Genomic DNA, 19,929 nt, shown 5'->3' with positions numbered 1-19,929 from the left:
TCTGATCACTTACGAATGCTAATTTCTTGTCAAAAACTTCATTCCAATACCTAAACCATGAGGAAGGCAGCCTAGCCACAATCAGTTTTTAATATTCCTGATAGCTGAGAGAAGGAACGTGTGAATAATTGAAGTTCAATTCTGACGTATCTGACAAATGTTAGTGACTCTCGTTTGGTCTCTGATTATATTTTCTTGCAATACACTGGCAGAGTGAAATGGACCAAATCAGAACACTGATAAAATCACTGTGTGATTCATCTTTGCTGCAAGTCTGACTTGCAATTCAGTAATGATATGAAATCTTTCCCTTCTTGTATTTGGACAGAATGAAAAACAGCAACATTTTGCCATTCTTCTTTCTTTTGTATGGTGGAGAAATGTGACAATGACAAATATAGCTTATTAGATGATAATGAAACTCAATTGGTTTCCAATGAGTTCACTATAAATACTCCTAGACAGAAAGAAAAATATTCCTACTTAACAGTTTTCAATTTTTCAAGCTGTAAAAGCTAACTTCCTCTTCACTTTATGCCCAGGATTCTATCTTTTCAATATAAATGGTAGACAAGCATTAAAAAATATATTTTTACCTATAAATAAGAGTATTTTTCTCCTCAGATATTTAATCATTTAGAATTTATATCATATGGGAAAAATAGAAGTAAGACAGATTAATAAGAATATAATTAGATAGTAACCCATTCCAAGCACAATTAATCCCAAATGACATCCAATTAGACTTAAGTTCTCATATTGTTATTCTGTTATTTCAGTCAAGTCCAACTCTCCACTGCCCTATTTAGGGTTTTCTTGGCAAAGATATTAGAGTAGTCTGTCATTTCCTTCTCCATATCATTCTACAAATGAAGATCTGAGGTTGTGACTTACCTAGTGTCACATAGGTAGTATGTGTCAAAGGCCAGATTTGAATTCATTAAGAAGTCCTTTTTAAAGTTTTTATATCTCCAAAATAATATATTTTATTGTAGTATTCTAAATAAATAAAGATTTAAGTAATAAAGAGAATTTTTATGAATTCGTGCTTTGAAAGATATGAAGAAGTGGGTTATTCTAGGCATTTGACCCCCAAACCATGCACACTTCTTTCTACAACTAAAGAAAGAGGTCTAAAATGATTAGAATACCAAACAGTCCCTATTCTATCCTTTCAGGTCAGTATCAACCTTTTTCAAACATTTTCTCTGATCTTCCCTTTTTCCTTTGCTTCACCTCTATTAGAGATTTCAGCATCCTGGAAGGCAAAGGTCATAGAACTATAATCATCATGGACTATTAGGAATTATGGTCCTGAATTCACAGGGACTAGTTAAAGAGTTCAGAAAGAGAACAAGTTAGGGCAGCAAACAGATCCATAAAATCTCCCTGTCTTCGATCTATATTCTGGAGTGTTATCCTGGACATGAACAGTTTTAGTGTGCAAACATCTTTAAAGTCTCACTTTATGCTTATTATCAGAAGGTGGTTGAACAAAGTTATCTCTGTTATACTTTCAATGGAATTCTGAATTATTTTGGTGTATGGGAAACACATTTTTGGAAAAGAGCTACTAATTCAAATGCTTCCTTATAATCAACAACCAATGCAGCATGAGAATTGCGTAGAATAGTAGGCATGAATGGATTGTCATATTTATTATTGGAGAGAAGATACAAATTATTGAGATCACAGTTGTATTGGGCAAGAATGACAAAGGACTGGGGATCTTTTTTCCATTAAGATTGTAGAGCATGGAGACTTTTGCATTGATCTGCATACAGATCTGCCCAAGCAATTATTATTCACGCTCAAAGAAAACTGAAGGAATCAAAGAGTACCTTTTCAGGTTATCAGGGAGAACAAAATATTCCCTAAAAACAAATACATAGGGGGCAATTAGGTGACACGGTGGATAAAGCACTGGCCCTGGAGTCAGGAGGACCTGAGTTGAAATCCAGTCTCAGACACTTAATAATTACCCAACTGACCTTGGGCAAGTCACTTAGCCCCATGCCTTGCAAGAACAAAAACAAAACAAAAAAAACCAAATACATGAGAAAGAGGGGAAAAGATCCCAAAGGACAAAAGAAATTATGTTTGTCAGGAAATTGGAGGGAAGTAGAAGGTAAAGAGAAAGAGAACAATTGAACACTTGAAATTAAATATTCTTCTGAAAGAGAAAGAATCCACTAATATTGTGGGGATACACAAATACCATTAATTGAGACATCATCTGGTGAGATCAGAGGAGAAAATATTGGTGACTCCCTGATGTAGATCTTGAAGTGAGTATTTGTCAACTTGGGGCAGCTATGTGATGCAATAGATAGAGCACCAGATTTAGTCAGGAAGATGTGAATTCAAATTCAGCCTCAGTCACTTATTAACTGTATGACCCTGGACAAGTCACTTAACCCCATTCATTGCCTTGCAAAATTAAAAAAAAAAAAGGAAAACATATTCATATCCTTTGACCCAGAAATTCTAATTCTAGGCCTATATCCAGAAGAAATCAAAAAAGAAATGGGAAAAGCCCCACATATTCCAAAATATTCATAGCAGCTCTTTTTTTTTGTAATGGCAAAAATGGGAAATTGAGGGGATGCCCATCAATTGGGAAATGACTAAACAAGTTATGGTACATGAATATTACGGGATACTATTGTTCTATAAGAAACCATAAATGGTCAGATTCTAGGAAGCATAGAATAAATTGCAAGATCTGATGTTGAGCAAAGGAAGTAGAACCAAGAGAACAATGGTTACTTTAACAACATTGTGAGATGATCAATCTTGATGGAAGCAGTTCCTCTCAGCAGTTCAGAGAATTAGGTCAACTTTATTAGACTGGCTATGGATAATGTTATCCCCATCCAGAGGAAGGAAAACAAGACAAAACAAAAAAACATTCAGAATCTGAACAGTACATTCACTTTTTAAAAAAATATCTCTTAAAAATTTCTTTCCCTTAATCCACATTCCTCATACTGAAAATGACTAATCTGTAAACATGTTTATCAAAAATATGTATGTACAATATTAAACAATTTGTCACTAAGGGGAGGGGTTGGGAGGGTGGAAGGAAATGTTGTAGCTTAAAAATATACATATGCATATGGACAAATGCTGGAAAACTTTCATAACATGTATTTGGAAAAACAAAATAACAATAAAAAAGGAAAGCAGATTGGTATGTGGACAGCTAATTTAAAAAGATTGTTTCAGAGATCAGGACTCAAAATGCTGAATGGCTTAAAGCTGAGCCCTGGGAAATCTGACTGGATCTATTCAGTAGTCAGTACACTACCTAGACATGTGACTATCATTCAAGCACTCAGCCCCATCTATTATGGGTACTAATCAACTACAGATGGTGCTTTAGGATAACTGTTCTGGTTCTCAGGTCAGCTGATTGCCACCCACCTTGACTCTGCCCCTTCCTATGGGTTGTCAAAGTTCTAATAGGGTGTCTGTTGGTGTTTTCATTAACCAGATATTTGACCCAACACCCACACAACCAATTTTCTCCCTTCTATATACTGCTTAAATGTTTTAAAAAGGACATATTTGAAAACAAGCTTTACTTAAAATACTAGAGAGAAATAAAAACAGGTTAACAAGAGCAGATAAACATTTTCCTGACCACAATCTTTCTTGAGCAGCAGGGAGGACAAAAGTCTGTAATTTATTTTCTCACATCATTCCTTAAATAATAATATGAATAAATAAATGAAATATAATATATAAAATATAATAAATATATAAATAAAATAAATAAAAATATAATATATAAGATAAATAAAATAAACTTTAACAATATAAATATAAATACAAACTATAAGCACAATTATGTATTTTTGTAGAGAATATTTTATATATTTATTATTATATACATACATATAATTTCTTCATTTGTTTCTCTGTTACTAAGTAGGTTCAAGAGAGTTTCCTCATATGAAATACAAATCATGTGTCTATCAAAATCCCACTATGGCAAGGAGGAAGAAAAGGCAGGAGTTTCCATAAGGAGGGTGTCATTTTCCTAATCCCACTCCTCTTAATATACTTTATCCCCTTTAAATTTATTTATTTATTTTTTAAAAAATTTATTTTTTTATTCTCATTTTGTACAAATTTTTTTACATTAATAAAATATTCTTGTTTACAAGTAAACAAAATACCCCTCCCCCCCATGAATATAGATAGACTTGCTTGGGCAAAAAAAGTAAAGGGGAGAGAAAAAAATTAAAATTAAAAAAAATAATAGTAATAATTGTAGGTATAGCCAGGTGGCGCAATGGACGAAGCACCAGCCCTGGAGCCACGAGCACCCGAGTCCATATCCAGCCTCGTAAACCCAACAATCACCCAGCCATGTGACATGCAAGACACCCAATCCCCACTGCCCTGCAAAAACCAAAAAGAAGAGGAAAAAAAAGACCCAAAATAAAATAAAATAGTAATAATAGTAGGGGTGGCTGGGTGGCAGACAGAGCATTGGCCCTTGAGCCAGGAGCACCTGGGTCCGAATCCGGCCCCAGACACCCAAAGATCACCCTGCTATGTGACCCCAGGCAGGCCACCCAGCCCCACTTGGCCTGCACCCTCCCCCAAATAATAATAACAAAAAATGTGCTTCAGTCTTTGTTCCAACACCAACAACTCTGTCACGGGTGGATCACATTCTTTATGATAAGTCCATCACAAAAGTTACTTCCATATTTTTCCACTATTGCCATTGCTGATCGCAACTCCCTCCTTTCTTATTTCCCCACTACCATGTACTATATTTTCTCTCTCCTTTCACTCTGACTCTGCTGTAGGGTCGCTGAGTGGCACAGCAGACAGATCCCTGGTCGTGAGGCCAAGAAGCCCTGAGCCCCCATACCACCCCTTAGGCCCAGAATCCACCTGGCCCTATGGTCCTGGACAGGCCTTCCAATCCCAGCCCCTTGCAAAAAGTAAAAAAGAAAATGTGTTATATCTGATCACTCTCCCCTCATGGTCCATCCTCTCCTCCTTTATTCACATCCCCACCCCTTCCCCTTGCTCCCCCCTCCTTCTTACTCCAGATGTCTATACCCCATTCAGTATATTTGCTGTTTCCTCTCCTAGCCACCTCTGATGAGAGCAAAGGTTCCCTCATTCCCCCTTGCCTCCCCCCTTCCATATCATTGCAATAGCTTATTGTAATAAAAAAAAAAACTTATGTAAAATATCTTGGACTATTCCCCCTCTCCTTTTTCTTTCTCCCATTCCATTTCCCTTTTTTTCTATTGACTCCATTTTTACACCATATTTTATCTTCAAATTCAGCTTTCTGCTGTGCTTCAACTATAAAAGCTCCCTCTACCTGCTCTATTAACTGAGAAGGTTCATATGAATATTATCAGTATCATTTTTCTATACATGCAGTTCATCCTCATTAAGTCCCTCATATTTCCCCCCTCTCCTCCAATCTCCATGCTTCACCTGAGTCCTGTATCTGAAGATCAAACCTTCTGTTCAGCTCTGGCCATTCCAAAAGGAACATTTGAAATTCCCCTGGTTCATTGAAAGTCCATCTTTTCCCCTGGAAGAGGACATTCAGCCTTGCTGGGTAGTTCATTCTTGGCTGCATTCTAAGCTCTTTTGCCTTCCGGTATATTGTATTCCAAGCCCTACGAGCTTCCAATGTTGTTGCTGCTAAGTCCTGGGTGATCCTGACTGCAGTTCCATGATATTTGAACTGTGTCCTTCTGGCTGCTTGTAATATTTTCTCTTTGACTTGGGAGTTCTGGAACTTGGCTATAATATTCCTAGGGGTTGGTTTTTTGGGATCTCTTTCTCGGGGAGGGGGGTTCGCTGGATTCTCTCCATTTCTATTTTGCCCTCTGCTTCTAGAATATCCGGGCAATTTTCCTGTAGTAATTCTTTGAAAATGATGTCAAGGCTCTTTTCCTGATCATGACTTTCAGGTATTCCAATAATTTTTAAATTATCTTTCCTAAGTCTGTTTTCCATATCAGTTGTTTTTTCAATGAGATATTTCACATTTTCTTCTAATTTTTCATTTTTTTGGTTTTGAAGGATTGATTCCTGATTTCTGGTAAATTCATCAATCTCCCTGAATTCTATTCTTTGTCTGAAGGATTTGTTCTCCTCAGAGAGTTTTCTTATCTCTTTTTCCATCTGGCCAATTTTGCTTTTTAAAGTATTCTTCTCCTCAATAACTTTTTGAACTGTTTTATCCATTTGACCTAAGCTGGTTTTTAGCATGCTATTTTCTTCAGCATTTTTTTGGATTTCCTTGACTAAGCTGCTGACTTCATTTTCATGTTTTTCCTGCATCTCTCTCCTTTCTTTTCCCAGTTTTTCTTCCAACTCCCTCATTTGATTTTCAGAGTCTTTTTTTGAGCTCTGTCATAGCCTGAGCCCAATTTCTGTTTTTCTTGGAGTCTAGATGCAGGAGCTTGTGCTTCCTCATCTTCAGACTGAGTATTTTGATCCTTCTTGGGCTCATTTGCAAAATATTTCTCGATAGTCTTCCTTTTGTTTCTCTGCTTGCTCATTTTCCCAGCCTGGGCCTGATTTGGGGGTGCTTTCTGAGCTTTTGGGACACTCCCACAAGGGTCTCAGTATGTGAGGCTCTGTCCTCCCTCCTGGTCTGTGAATGACCATAAGCGTCCCCCTCTGCCATGGGGCCGAGGTGGAGGGGCCGCTGCTGTTCTATTGGGGGGCCTAGACTGCGATCAGGATCTGAAGGTGGTCAGAGCCCCAAAGTCCTGTTCCAGGGGCAGAGGACTGAGCTTGGCAGTCTCTCTATCTTCACTCCCCTCCCTCAGCTCAATGGGCTCATGCCCTGGAGGCTCCTGCCTACTGGCTCTGCCTACTTCTGTTTCCTGGATCAGGGCTGAGGAAAGACCAAGCTGCTTGCTGTGTGCCATGAGGGCTGGGCTCCATGTGCTACCTCTGGCAGAGGTCCCCCGCTGTTCCCCCACTTTGTGCCTGGTACTCCCCGGGGTGCAGCTCAGGAGACTCCCCTGCTGCTGTGAGCCACGGCTCCCAGTGTCCTGGGGCTGCCTCCGGGAGGCTGAAGTTCTTTCGCTCTGGCCACCCCTCTGGCGGGCCGCCCCTCCAACCCTGGGGAGCAGAGCCTTTCTGCTCTTTTCCAGGTTACCTTGAGTAGGAGAACTGCCTCACTGGGTCACTTTGTGGGTTCTGTCTCTCGAAAGTTTAGTTAGAGTGCTTAGCTTATGAGTTTTATCAGAGAGCTCCTAAGACTTGATCCCTTCATGTCGCCATCTTGGCTCCGCTTCTCTCCCCTTTAAATTTATAGTTTCTTCTTTATTGCTCATTTTTCATTTTCAAAGAAGACCAATGATAGCATGATGTTGGAGTCAGGGGACAGTGTGTTCAAACTGATCAGGCATACAAGTTCAGAAGTCACCAGTCACAAGTCCCAGTGATTGCACACCTGTGTTATTATAACTTTTGTCAAAAAACTTCAAGGTGACAGAAATTGTGGATGATGAGTAATGTCTTGACTTGCATGTGAATTTGATTTGTAAGGCAAAGTTGCACAATCATAAGCCTCATGCCCTCTTCCATAGTCATTGGTCTAGTAACAAGACAGACATCAAGATGGCAGCCCAGGATACAGTAGATGACCTTGGCATCTTCTATGTCTGAACAAGCACTGAGCACTCTAAAGTGTCTGCTTCAGCTACCTTCATGGCAGGATGGCCAGGGTTCAGGGAGCACCCGAACTCTCTGCTGAGAGGGCTTGTTGAGCAATTTCAGGGCTGCTAACCCACCTTTGATGTCAACCTGTCACTGAAATCTCATCTTTGGCTCTAAGAAGTGGCAATATGCACAGAGGCCATAACTTGGTAACTCAACTCAAAAGATGATCCAAATGAGGTTGAAGGTAGTTGAAGAATCTCAATCCTATCTGTGAGCTAGGGGGATACCTATCCAAACATGTGAAGACTTCTCCTAGAGGAATTGGTAGATGAACTTACTCTTTAAATCACAAGGATCTGTATACTTTTCAGAAAGAAAGAATTATGTTGCCTAATTGGCCAGCAGTTGTTAAGTTCCTACTACTCACAAAAGTTGTTGGTTGTCCCTCATACTTGAAAAGGACCATGACATCAAGTGAGGTGATGCCATGACCTACAAGTGACTTGAATTTAAGTGAGGGGTGCTGTGCTAAGTCAACAGCCTCACTTTTTCCTCCAAAGTCATTTTGGTCCAGTCACCAGACATGTATCAGGACAATTGCAGATGACACTGGATGCATGGGGAAATCTTGTCCTTTTAAAAACAGCTAAGTTCTTTCCCAGATCTCAGTTTTACTGAAACCTCACTATCAATAGAGAAACCCTAAAACTCACAGGAGTCAAAAATCTAAGAAAAGGGTTGGAAATAAAACATGAACTCAGGGAGAAGGAGCAGGAAAGTATTTTTTCCTCTAAGAGTCTTAGAGACTATCTTATCTTAGGAATTAGGAGAGGAAGAGATGGGGGTTTCCTAGATGGGGAATGGGAATTAGGTACCATGAGACTCATGCTCTCTCACCCTAAAGTGTCTTGTGAAGGCAGAGAATGGCATTAATTTTTCTTTTAAGCACCAAGCAAGAAGGGTGATTAAGTCAAGCATCTAGATGTAAATACTTGATGTTTGTACCTTCAGGGTCCTGACTGAACTCACTTTCAGTACCAGTACTTTTGCCTCATCTCAAGATAGCAAGGGACGCATCATGCCAAATTAGAAGGCTAGCCTGACCCTCACATAGAGTCAAGTATAGGGATTGGTGTCAGATGACACAAATCAAAAACTAAACAAGGGTCCTGGGTAGAATGCAGAATGTAGAATTGTAGTATGAATGAAGGAATTAGAAAAGAGTAGCAGTGGAATCCAATGAAGTAGGATATATTCTCTCAATAAAATGAAATATTTTCTCAATAGAATGTAAACTTCTCGAAGGAAAGAACTACTTTGCTCCTATCTTTGTATCAGTAAGTCCTAGTGAAGTGTTCACAAGGGAGGTGACCCATAATATCACTGAAGCACAGAATTCCAGGAATAAGAATGAATCTCAGGCATCATCTACTCCAAGTCATATCCTCCCAGACCCTAAGGAATATTCATTACTGGATAAGTAGTCCTATACCCTGTACTTGAAAATCTTCAGGGAGACTCCTTTCTAAAATATCCCATCACTCTTACAAATAACACGAATTGTTTTGGACATTTCCCCCCTTAATATAAACCCTCAATTTGCCACCTGAAACTTCTATCCTTTGTTTCCAAAAAAAAGTATAATTCTTTTTCTGCTTAGCTGATCTTCACATACTTGAAGACATCTACCATGTTTTCTCTCAGTTTTCTCTTCTGTAGTAGAAATAGCTGCCATTCCTTCAATCAATTATCACATTATTTGGACTCAAAGCCCAGCATTATCTTGGTTGCTCTCCTCTGGACAATTGTCTAGTTAATCAATGTTCTTCCTATACTATGGTGGCTAGCATAGAAGACAATATTCCAAGACATAGTATTGCTCAACTATTACCTCCCCATCCCTGAAAGTTAAACTTCTTTTAATGGATTCTAGGGTTTCATTTGCAGTATTGATTATAATATCAAGATATTGACTTCAGATTGAGCTTAAAATTGATGAAAGTCCTGCTCTAGTTTTAGACAAGTTTAGACAGACTGCTCTCTAACTATGAAGTTTTTTGAACTTGTACAAGACTTTAAATTTATCCCTCTTGAATTTCATCCTCTTGATTCTGTCATTTCTCTAGCCTGGTGTTATCTCTTTGTATTTTGACTATGATTGACTATGTTACATATACCTCCTAGCATTCTGTCATCTGCAAAATTGATGAACATGATATCTAAGCCTTTATTTAAGTAACTGATTAAAATGTTAAATAGAAAGCCAAGCACAGATCCCTGGAGTCCTCCATAGCAGATATCTTGCCAAGTCAACATCAAATTATTAATAATAGCTACTGTTTGAATCCAGTCATTCAACCAATTCCAGGTCTGTAATTGTACTATCATATAGTTCCTATCTTTCTACCTTTTCCAAAAGATCAGCATGAGATATTTATTATATGCTTTGTTAAAATTTGGGCAAATTTTTTTTAGGTTTTTTTTTGCAAGGCAAATGGGGTTAAGTGGCTTGCCCAAGGCCACACAGCTAGGTAATTATTAAGTGTTTGAGACCAGATTTGAACCCAGGTACTCCTAACTCCAGAGCTGGTGCTTTATCCACTCCGCCACCTAGCTGCCCCTAATGGGCAAAATTTATTAAATCACCTCCCTTACCTACCTATGGAACTATTTTATTGGACGTCAAGCTCATGTGATAAGGCAGCAAAAATGTTAGGCTTCCTTAAGATACCTCCTTTGGTGATAATTTCACTGTAATCTATCCTGATCAGGCTACATTTAGAGTGTTGTGTTTTGTTTTCACTACTACATTTTAGGAATTTGAAATGAATAAGCTAGAGAGGATCCAGAGCCTGGTAATCAGGCTTTCGAAACTTTCAAAATCACACCTTATGTAGATTGGTTAAAGAAACAAGGGATACCTAGGGTACAGGGAAAAAAATGACCTCAAGAGAAAGTGTTAGGACTATGTCCATGTATTTGAAGGGCTATTGTCTCTAAAGAGGAAATTTGTTCTGCTTACTCCCAGAGATAGGAGTAGAAATTGGAGGGGGGGGAAATATTAAAATTTGATCGACATAAAGAACATTTTCTCAACTATTAAAAATGAAATGGAATAGTTCAGGAAATAAATTATGATTCTCTCTCACTGGAAGCCTTAAAGTAAAATCTAGAAAAATATTTTTCACTTAAATTGTAGAGGGAATTCTTGTTCAGGTATTAGTTGAACTAAATTCTTTCTGTGATCCCTTCCAATTCTGACACTGTGATTTTGCATATGAAGAGAATAAGTAATTAAATGATACATGTTTCTGACCCATCAAAATTCTGTCCATTAATTACAATATAAAAAATTAAAAACTAATTGATTACTAAATTCTGTCTGTTTTTATACTAATCCTTCATTATCCTTTGTTTACCTCACTAGCTTCTGAAGGAAGGAAAGTCAGGTCTGGGCTTCAAGCACTGCCTTGCTTCCTTTGGCTTGGTTTGTTGATTTTATTCATCTAAAGTCTGAGCTAAAAATTTCAAAAAACAATTTGGCTTCACTGTCATCCTGCTTCATAAGGCATGACAGCAGTTGTTCCCAGTCAACCAGTTGTACTATATATCAGCTACTCTGGGAAAAATTAGAGCATGATGGACTGAGTGTTGATTCAGATTTAGTTTTCCCCATGGTAGATGAGTTTAACAGCAAAACCCAAGCAATGAACCAAGACTTTGAACAGAGCTCACAATTCTTCACTAAAAATATCATCATTCATGATTAAGCCAATCTGTCAGCCAATGGTAAAAACCGGAAAAAGTCCAAAATTCCTACAATTCTCTTTCAAAGTTTCAGAGCCCAGTAATTACAGAGGAGTTGGAAGGCTTCAAAGCAACCTCTCTCTGGGAAGTGGTAATACGGCAAATGAAAACCCAATGGAAATAATTATTTGAATTGTCAGGCCCCACAAGAAGCCTCTCATTCTCAGAAGTTAAGGACTGTCAATACAAGTTTTATTTCAATACTTTATGACTTTCGATTAACTATGTGATAGAATTTTTGGAGCTAGAAGAAAATCATGCTAAGGGGCAGTAACAGAGATAAATGAGGCTCCAGTTAAACTAAAATTTATTTTTTTAGCCTATATAAATTCTGAGGATCTTAATTCCGACTCTCACTCATACTGATGAACCAGATTTTCTAGAGCAAGGCCAGTTCCTTCTGTCAGGGTTCTACAGGTATTGTCTTGAAGTATTGGAGGTTTCTTTCTCTAATACTATTAAGCTAAGACCTCATTCTGATGTGTTCTACTCAATAACCCATGATTGGTAACCCAGTATCATTTAGTCAATTAACATCAATTAGTTTTTTCCAGAGATATTTACATGGCAAGAACAAAAGTAGGAGCATTTTCCTCTCAATACTGTAGAGCACACTTTCAACTTTACTACTTCATTATCTAAAGGAAAAAAAAGTGAACTCAGATTCAAAGCAGTTTCTGTAAAGCATTTTCCCCCATCAAGCTCACCTCCAAATCTGGCACAGCCAGTGGGCACTCCCTTGTCTGTAAAGCTCCATATCTTAGGGTCCTGAGTCAATCTCCTCCTGAGTTGCATGAAGGTCAACTGGCCACAAATTTAGAATGGATTCTAATTCCATACATTTGAATCTTCAAAGCCCATGAGGTCAAAGCTGCCTCTTTTCCTCTTTTACCAAAGAGCAGGTAAGAACAAAGACAAAGGAGCAAGAAATAGAGATCCATATCATAGATCACATATCATGTGGGGAGCAGAAAACCTGAATTCCCCCCCCCCATACAGAAAGAAGTTTGTAGCATGATCCTCTCACTCAAAGACAGCCAGACAAGAAAGAGAAAGAAACTTGATTCATCCAGTTAGTGTGTGTGTGTGTGTGTGTGTGTGTGTGTGTGTGTGTGTGTATGTGTATATATATATATACATATATATATATATATATATATATATATATATATATATATACACACACATACAATGAGGATGAGGTTCCATAAATTGAGTTCTCATTACACTCCTGCCCAGATGCCTCAGGAAAGTTTTATTAAATAAAAGTTACTACATTAACTTGAAGTCAACTAATATTCCATAGGCTTGAAATTGAAGATTAAACATCTGAGAACAATTTGGCAAAAAAATATAAGCACAAATTATCAGAAAGAATTATATCATTGTAGGAGGTTTCAAGGTCAAAAAGATCCCACATGTAGCCAAGTTGGGATTATAACCCCTCTCTCACATCCATTAGATTATTATATTATTTAATTGTCATTCTAGATTCTAAGACAATTGAGGGATATGCCCTGATCTTTCCTCATTTGCTATGTGATCATTTTTCTTATTAATTTTCAATTAGCTAATTATCAGCCCTCCTCCCATTTATTAAATGTTATTTATTGTATAAAGTAGAGAAATTTCTTTTCCCGTTAGTTTTCATTCTTCTCTTAAGATATCAATCTTCCTAGGGGCAGCTAGGTGGCGTAGTGGATAAAGCACCAGTCTTGGAGTCAGGAGTACCTGGGTTCAAATCCGGACTCAGACACTTAATAATTACCTAGCTGTGTGGCCTTGGGCAAGCCACTTAACCCCATTTGCCTTGCAAAAATCTAAAAAGACAAAAAACAAAAAAACAAGATATCAATCTTCCTTACTCCCAGGTTTAAATAAACATCATGGTTGCTAGCTTTATGATTTGTTAAGGGGTGTAACAAAAAATAAAGATATAAATAATTATTAATAATATCTTAGCTGTGTGAAGCTCCCAGACAATTCTGGAAACACAGTCCTACTACTCCACTCTCTTGGGATGTCAATTAAAGTCTTCTTAAGAAATCTTTTCATAAGGGGCAGCTAGATGATGCTGTGGATAGAGAACCAGCCCTGAGTTCAAATGCCATCTCAGACATATTTACTTAGCTGTGTGATCTTGGACAAGTCACTTAACCCCACTGCCTTGCCAACAACAACAACAGCAAAAACCTAAATAATTCTTTTCACAAACTTTCTTCACAAGAGTAAGATAATTTCTTCTCAACCAAGAAGTTATCTCAATATTTATCTCTGCTCTATCATAGTCTCTTTCTCTCTAGCCATAATAATACTTAAATACCAATCTCCTCAAGATTCTATTCCCTCTTAAAATACATGAGCTCATAGCCATAGCCTCTGTGCAAGAGGCTATTTAGAGTTACATTATAAAGACAACAACTAGCAGTATTCTAAATTGTCAAAAAGCCTGAGGAATCAGGAGACATTAGTTCTCATGTGTTTCTGCAATGAAATCATGCTATTAGGCATGATTTGCCTAACAGCATGCCCCAACTATAAAAAGAATAGACAATTTTCAAGGTGTTTGCTAGCTCTAAAATTTTAGGAAGTATGATCTAAACCTACAGGAATTACCTGGGAGAAAGGAGGGGAGTAGCCCTGGGGCAGGTTATTATGAATCTCTCCTTATTTTCTCTTCACACTGGTGTGATTAAGTCACCTGTTAGCATGGGCACCTTGTCTCTCAGACATTAAGTCTCACCTCTTGAGGAATAAAGACCTTTTACCTGTACAGGTAAATTTTCATTCATACTAAAGCTGAAATGAGGGACTTAATCCAAAAGAGGGCACTATAAATCATCTTATAAAAGCAAGACTTTTTAAAAAAATTTCATACCTTCTTGATTCTCAGGGGTTCTGCAAATGGATGAAAATGTGAGTGTGAGATAATCCTGTGCATTATGAAAAGGGCTACTTAGCTGCATGGGTGAATCCACAAATATGTAGAGACTCTTATAGCTTCTAGCTTAAGACTTGTTGCACTGTATTAACAGCTAAATCCAAACTTATTGACTTTCATTAATTCTCTGAGATGGAGGAAAATTCAGAAAATTATTATATCCATTTATAGCTAATGATATATATGCTATATATATGCTATATATATACATATATATATATGTATATATATATATATATATATACACATATATACACTAATGCAGGGCCTCCCAGCTTGTAGGAAAAAAGTTTCTAATATATAATGAAAAGAAAGGCCTTTATTTTTCAGATGACATTTATATGAATATTTTGAAGCTGTTTATAAAGTTAGAGAGGCAGCTATAAAAATAGTGACTAGAGAGAAAACCAATCTAGGAATCAGGAGGAATCATGTATCTGACTCCTATTGATTATCTGATTCTATTCAAATCACTTTACCTTAAAGTCTCCTAGTAATCCTCTAAGACTAATGTGCAGAAGAGTTGCTGATCTTTATTGGTAGAGTGAATGACATCAATGGATGATAAAATTATAGGCTTTGACAAAAAATTATAATATAGTCAATGCACAGATGACTTATAGAATTATTGCTTATTTTTGCCAAGGGAAAACTATATTTATACCGGGTTTAGGAAAGCATTGATATCTTGTTCTTTTGACAGCATTCAGAAAATTTCCATTTTCATCCATACAGAAAATCACCCAACCAAACATTCTGATTCTCAGCCACACCAACACAAGCTTTTCAGTGACAGAAGTATTCAGGAACCAACTCTTAAATTTTCATACAATTCAATTCAATTTACATTTATTAAAGACCTACTATATACTGAGTTCATATTGTGTCAAGCCCTAGCTATATAAAGGGAAAAATTAAACAATTCTTGTTCTTGGAATCTTATATTGTGGAAGTGAGAATGAGAAGGGAAATGGGGAAATGATTTAAATGCAGATGAGTGAATTCAAGAGAATTTGAGTAGATAGAAAATGACTTTATCTATCAGGTAGGATGTGAGCTGAACCTTGAAGGTGGTTAAGAATTCTAAGAAATGGAGGTAAGTAGGAAGTATATTTGAGTCATGGGAGAATGACCCGAATAAAAGCATGGAAATGGGAAACGAATGTTGAGTTCAAGAGGGAAAACTAATATTCTACCTTGGCTGAATGTAGGGTATATGAACTGAAGTGATATAAATATCTAAAAATTCTAGATTTGAGTCATATTATGGAAGACCTTAAATAAACTGAAGAGTTGGTTTTCTTCTTAGAAGCAGTAGGGAGCCATTGATAATTTTTTTCAGGCAATTGACATGGGCAGCCCTTTTCTTTAGATATATTTAGTGGCCATGTGAAGGATGGCCTGGGTAAGGGAGTAATTTGAAATAGGAAGGCGAGGTAAGCGGCTATTATAATAATGTAGGTGAGGGGTACTGAGGGACTAAATTAGGATAGGGACCAAGACGGTGGACAAAAAGAAAAAAAATTAAGAAATGTTAATGAAGAAAAATGAATGATTTGGTCACAGATTGGAAACAGGTGGAGAGGGATATAGATCATTTATTAAGGGTTCCTCTTCTTCCTACTCATCATCAAATAGCTTCTGCCACTAGCTCCTCTTTCACACCTATCTTTTACGAAGAGGTGATTCTTCTTCTTGCCAAGGTAAACACCTCTACATACATAAGGGGTCCCCTTCCATTTCATCTTCTCTAGCAGATTGGTCCCTCTGATATCCCCACTCTTATTTATCTTCAGTATATTCCTATCTCCTGGCTGCTTCCATATTACCTCCAACCACTTTAACATTCCTCAAAAAATGATCATTTGATCCCTTCATCTCTTCTTTTCATCTTAATTTTGTGGTTAAACTCTTTGAGTAGGTTATCTACAATGGGTACCTCCACTTTGGGGATCTGTTAAATACCCCCAGGAGGTAGCAGGCAGCTCTTGACATTTCCTCTAGTACAGCTGGCCAACTTGTAATTCTGCTATGAATTTGGCCAGGACCAAATAAAGCATTACAATGTTAGCCTTTTAAGCATCTGTGACTTCATTGATGTAGGCTTTATAATATATATTTGGAACCGTTTAAAAATAGTCATTTTCACCTTTGTAGCATCTCTTCTATATAAACCTCTTTCCTTCCTTCCCACAACTACCCTGCTAGCAGGGCAGATAGGTGACTCAGTGGATAGAGCACTTGGCCTAAAGCCAAGAAGATCTGAGTTCAAACATAACCCCAGACACTTACTAATTGTGTAACTCTGTATGGCTTCTATCTGCCTCAGTTTCTTCATCTGCAAAATGAGAATAAAAGTAGTACCTATCTTAAAGAACTATTGTGATGATCAAATGACATAATATAAGCACTTAATATAGTAACTGTGACATAGGAAGTCCCATATAAATGTTAACTTATTATCATCAGAGAGATGATCTTTATCATCTCTCACCTAAACTATTACCATAATCTTTTTTTCCTCAACCTAAGCTACTCTCCACTCAACTGCCAACATGATGTTATCCCCTGCTCAATAAATTTCCTTTTTTTATTTAAGGCAATGCGGTTAAGAATAACTTGTCCAAGATCATACAGCTAGGCAATTATTAAGTGTCTGAGGTCAAATTTGAACTCAGGTCCTCCTGACTCCAGGGCTGGTACTCTATTCACCATACCACCTAGCTGTCCTTTCAATAAACCTTGGAAATTTGAAATCTGTTTAGACTTAAAAGTGAGAGAAAATGTTAATGCAGATTAAGCTTTAAAATATGTTCTAAGAACTTTGATTTTTGAAGATCTGGCTGTTGAAAATTGACCAGCACCCCATCACATTATTCTAAGAATTTGCAAAAAGTAAGGGGGAGAGGGAGAATGGACTTAAAAGGGATTCAACATTATAAGCATAGTCTGTATCTAAATCACATTTAGGATTGAAACAAATGTTGTCTGTCCATGAAAGGTTCATATTCATTTGCCATGAACAACATTCAATACAAGAGGGATAACCACTGAATTCCAATCAGAGACATGACTGCAACTCAACTCAATATTACCTCTTAGTGAGTACTATTGCAATTTTCTCTTTATCCTGATAACTGGCAGGAATTATTCGATCATGTCATGACTAAATTCCCATATTTTTTTATTTTAAGCTTCACCATCTCATCCTGTCATCATTGAATTGTATCTTAAGACATTTATAAAGGCATACCTGTATAAAGCATTTTACCAGCCTATTATAAATGAAGAAAAACAAGTACCATCAATTAAGTTCCATAAGTTATAGATCCTCCTAAAATACCTAGGAAGATAGGGGTTTTAGAAATGATTGGAACTTAATTATTAATTAAGCCTCTCATAGAGGAATAGAGGATACTTCAGAGTTAAAATGATGTTGATTAAAGAGGAAATAGATAGAGAGAAATCATTAGAATTTACCTGGGGAAAAAAAAACATTTGAAGCACCAGAAACAGGTGTAGACAGTAATAGGCTTCCCCACTGTGTATCTCCTCTTTTGCAGGGGATGAGTATAGTTTCATCACTTCCATCATCATAAAATAAGCCCCTACTCCAAAATGTACTCCCCTCCCCCATTTTGGTCCTAAACTCCTCCCTGGGAAGGAGTTGTGTTCTTTGATTGCTACTCCACAGAGACTCTACTCAATAAGTTGGGAGGCAAGCTTCATTCATTTTTTAGTAGTGGAAATCACATTAAAGAAGATGCTTTACCATCTGCTTTGCTTGTGCATCTTAAAAACCATAGGGCCTTTTCCATCTGACTTGCCTCTGAAACCTCCTATCTGTGCTGTCTCCTCCTATTAAAATGTGAGCTCCTTCAGAGCTATCTGACTTTTCTATTTGTATATCAAGGTTTGATACAGTGCTTTGCATATAACTTACTTTTTATTTCTTCATTCGCTGTGTGTGTGTTTTTATATTTCAGGGTACCAGTGGAACACTCAGGCTAACATCCTTGGTCTTCCCTGATAATCTATCCCCCTCCCTTTCTGATCATGCATTTCCTCCATTATACTCTTTATGGCACTTCTGAAATGTAGGTCACCATTGGAAATGTGACGCAGACTGCTTTGTCCACCATATGTCTCTCCATGGTCTTTTAGGTCACTCATAACATCGATTCCTCAGGCATAATAAAACTCCATAATTTACTATATAACATTGCCAGCAAAACATTTATGTTGGAAAAAAATAGCACAGCACCAGGGAGTAGTTTAGGACAGTTAAAAAGCAATGCAGAATTTTCCATTTGTAATATTGCCAAGTATCTTCAATTCAATTCAATTCTGAGCCCAATTTTCTCTCCATATGCAGTACCTATTCCAAATATATGTACATAAGTCAAAGTCCAAATATAATTAGGTGTCCTGAATAGGGTATCCAAATATATGTCTGTACAAAGGTCTGTATATATGTCTGTACAAAGGTCATATTTCATCCATGTAGGAAGGCAATGTTTAGGAATAAATTGAATATTTTCTGAAGTGCCTTCCTATATTCCTTGTATCAGAGATGACCTTTTTCTTTCTTTTTTTTTTACAGTGACATGCAAAGATAGTTTTCAGCATTCAACTTTTTGTTAGTTTTTTAGTTAGAGAGATAACCTTTTGACTGACAGGAAATACCCAAGCACACTTTGGAGAACTTCTCATTTCCTCCTGTTCATATTATTTATGAACCTCAATAAATTTATGAACCTCAAGTTCCTATCTATTCCTTCCCTATCTTCCCTGCTCAAGAATTAAGTCACCAAATTCCTCAGGCAGTTGTGTAGGATCAAAAGGGTAGTCTCTCCACAAAGCATTTTATTTATAAGTTAAGGTAAACTGAAAGGATTCATATAAGAATTCATTAAAAAATAGTAAAACATACTACTGAGCAACCTCAAAGACTTGCAAATCTTAATCGTATCACTTCAAAGATTTGGAGCTAGAAGGGACCTTACATTTAGTAACAAATGTCTCATTTTACTTATCAGTAAATTGAAGCCCAGTGAGGTTAAAAGACTTGTCCAAAGACTCATAGGTAATAAATAGCAAAAGCAGATATGGAACCTAAATCTTTTTTTAATCCAAATTCAAAGGAGACAACAAAAAATGGATAGAGCATCAGATTTGGGAACAGGAAGACTGATGTTCAAATACAGCCTTAGACACTTACTAGTATGATGTTTCAGTTTCCTCATATGTAAAAATGGGGATAATAAAAGCAGGGTTGTCATGAAAATCAAATGAGATCATAAGTGTCTTAGCATAATTATCAGGACATAATAAGCACCATATAAATGTTCTTTATAATCATTATTATCATTGTTGTTGTTGCTAAATCACACTGAACTTCTGTTACTATCATGAGAAGGACTATGGTGGAGTTCTCTTTATTACTGTTCTCTTCCTTGGATCTTCTGTCTGTATAGTGTCCCCCTTTCTTCTCATTTCTCATAAATAGCCAC

Source organism: Macrotis lagotis, chromosome 4 (assembly GCF_037893015.1).
Source record: "Macrotis lagotis isolate mMagLag1 chromosome 4, bilby.v1.9.chrom.fasta, whole genome shotgun sequence".
Classification (NCBI taxonomy): Eukaryota; Metazoa; Chordata; class Mammalia; order Peramelemorphia; family Peramelidae; genus Macrotis; species Macrotis lagotis.
Note: the sequence above shows the minus strand (reverse complement) of the source record.